The sequence below is a fragment of the Benincasa hispida genome, chromosome 11 (genome assembly GCF_027475165.1).
Source record: "Benincasa hispida cultivar pf3 chromosome 11, pf3_genome.v1.1, whole genome shotgun sequence".
Classification (NCBI taxonomy): Eukaryota; Viridiplantae; Streptophyta; class Magnoliopsida; order Cucurbitales; family Cucurbitaceae; genus Benincasa; species Benincasa hispida.
Genome location: NC_143488.1, coordinates 7,780,541 through 7,783,603, shown reverse-complemented (window position 1 = coordinate 7,783,603; position 3,063 = coordinate 7,780,541). Strand labels below are relative to the sequence as shown.

The 3,063-nt window shown below is 38.6% G+C and overlaps 1 pseudogene; it reads right to left on the bottom strand.

Annotated features, from left to right (window-relative positions):
• Positions 1-540: 540 nt before the first annotated feature.
• Positions 541-2,604, bottom strand: LOC120091644 (cyclin-dependent kinase C-2 C pseudogene; annotated as a pseudogene).
• Positions 2,605-3,063: the final 459 nt, after the last annotated feature.

Here is a 3,063-nt window from a genome sequence, read left to right as displayed (position 1 = left end):
CTCCATTTAATTATAATTTCACTTTTACAAATCAAGCTTAGAAAACAGTATTACTTTATATTTCGTATTAAAAGAAAAAATATATTAGTACAATTTATATAATTACATAAATTTGAGGGTCCTATTTAATCATTTAGTTAAGTGTGAGAGCTCAATTTTTCAAATTGAAAGTTTAATGTGGTACAACTACAGTTACTTCCGTCATATACTTTACGGGTTGTCTCTACAATTTTTCCTAAATATTTATATTAAATGATTTTATTGAATGACTATTTTAAAAAAAAAAAATGATCACATTTCCAAAAATTGATCAATTGCATCTGACGGTATTTTTCATTAAACTTATCTGAAAATCTCAAATAAATGTATATATATTTGTAGAAGCTTCTTCTTTTTCTGCTTCCTTTCGCTTGTTTTTGCTGTCAAGTTGCAATTGTCAATCTGAGCTCTATTGTGGACGTAGGTCTTGGAACTGTTGTTGCTAAGTATGGTTTTATATGTACGCCTATCATCTGACTATTGCATTGGATAATGAATGAATCATTTATCTCTTCCGAATCTGGATTTTCGAGCCACTCGTTGGATGTGACTTTCATTTTTTTGCACGAGTTCATCTATTCTATGGGGTTTTGTTAAGAGAGGACCTAAGAAATCAATATGCGATTCTGTATCATCATTGTCAAGATTGGTTGTGGCATTGGATGGTGGTTTTGGATATAATTCATTGGAAATATTCAAGAATGGGTATGCTTCAGATGCATCAAAAGACTCAGGAAAATCATGTTTTCTTCTTTGCTGTTTTCGAATTTCATAGTCCTGCACGCCTGAATTAACTGGAATGTTTGTGTATCCATTTTGTTTTTTTGTTAATTTAAAGGTGTAATTTGCAAAAGATGGATCCAAAGCACTTATTTGGCTCTTAAGACCATCTGATATTGTAGATGTAGCTTCCTTTCGCTTCTTTACCCAAGCAAAACCACTAGATACCGAGACTGGTATTGGGGCTGTGAATGCGCTATCTCCTCTTTGATTTGGTGCAGTTGCGACCTGGGAAGCCTCTGATGTTGTATCATATAGTTGCTTCTGAGGCTCTCTTTGGAAAATGTCACCTTGTTCTTTGGAAAGATTGTTAGTATTGTTGCCATTCTGTCGAAAAGTTTGAATGTTTTCTTCTACTTCCTCTTTGATTGGCACTTTATGGCTATTGAATTCTTGGAATTTTTTTTTGACTCTTCTAGGCCTTTGTGTTGTCTCTATCTCTTTTGCTCTTGCATTCGCCCTTTTCCTTCGTGCATCTTCACGATTTTTGGCATCCATTTCTTTGTTTGGTGGATACTTAGGTAAGGTAGATGGATCACAAGCATATGGCTTCGTCTTGAAATACTCAGACATGAGAGCAGAAGAGGCAGTCCCACGCTTGTAAGGTTCAATGGCAAGAAAATTTTCTAATAGACTCACTGCGGAGGGTGCAAATTCTTTGCACTTTTCATGTAGAGAACTTTCGTATGCATGTTGGGGTCTGAACATAGCTGCATGAGGAAGCTTTGTTTTTTTCCAAAACTCTTCAGGTGGAGAGCCGCAAAGTTTGAATATCTTGTGTAATTGTTCAACCTCGGTTCTTCCTTTAAGAAGGGGTTTTCCCAAGTACAATTCTGCAAATACACATCCTATGCTCCAAAGGTCCACAGGTAATCCGTAATCTGTTGAACCCATTAGTAGCTCAGGAGGGCGATACCATAACGTCACCACTCGACTTGTTAGCACTTGCTTGTTTCTCGAGTTTATGACATTTGCTAATCCGTAATCTGCTAACTTCAGAATTCCTTCATTGTTTACCAAAATATTGGATGCTTTAATGTCTCTATGCATTATACCCCGAAGGTGGCAATGCTCAATTGCAGATAGAAGTTGTCTCATATAGCACTTAACTTGTGCCTCACTGAACTTGACATCAGGACTAGACACTAGTCCTGCAAGATCATGTTCCATGTATTCAAATACAAGGTAAATGTTGTTAGACATATTGGAAGTAATTATGCCTTCTAATTGCATGATGTTTGGGTGTTCAAGCCTGCGCAAAATCATGATTTCCCTTGCCATAAACCTAATGCTCTCCGGTTGAAAATTATCGAAACGAACCTTCTTCAATGCAACCATCCTTCCTGTCTCAACTTCTCGAGCACGAAACACGCTGTTGTATGTACCTTGTCCAATCTTCTCCAACTTCTCGAAGGAATCAGCACGGAGAGGCACCCATCCATGAATGGCCTCATCGGCCACACTACTGAGCCAAGAAGGCCAGCCGGCGGCAACCTGCTCAGCTTCAACATATCGTTGAGAAAACCCTAATCTGAAAGAACCCTTCCCTCCTTGGGAACTCCCTTTTTTCGATTTTTTAATATCTTGACTTCGATCCTTTAATTTTTCATCCCCTTTCTTCTCATGATCGAGCGTCGCTACTGAAGTGTCTAGGGTCACAACAGAACCCTTCTCGGTGGCGGCGGCAACAGTGGCGGATTTAGTGGTGGTGGGTTTTGTCCGATGAAGTTTATAAACGGGTGATGCGGTTGATTTATCTACGTGCTTGGAGATAATGCAACCCATGAACCACCAAATCCGACCGCATCGATCAGAGAAACGATGCAAAGGGCGATCAAACCCCGATCGGGAAATGGGCTCAGCAAAGGAGAAGGGGAATTGAACCCCTACATCCAACAAGGTTTGCTGGATTATCTGTGAGTTGAAAAAAGAAGGGAAAATTGCTTGAACCCATAAGAAATCAAAGCCATTTTTGGGTTATGTTGTTGGCAACCTCAATGACCAATGACTCTGTATTCCTCCTCTGACACTGCGAAATCAGCGGTATGAAGAATTGGCCAAATAGTTTGTTAGCAGATTCAAGAGAGAGAGAAACATTGGTGGGTCCTAACTGCCTCCTCCTCCCTTTGAATTTTGGTGGATTTTCTTTCTATTTTATGTTGCTGTCCACCATTGAATGACTATATATTCATAATCTTTTTCACTATTTTAAGTACGTCGTTTTTTTTAACTATTTCTTTTTAT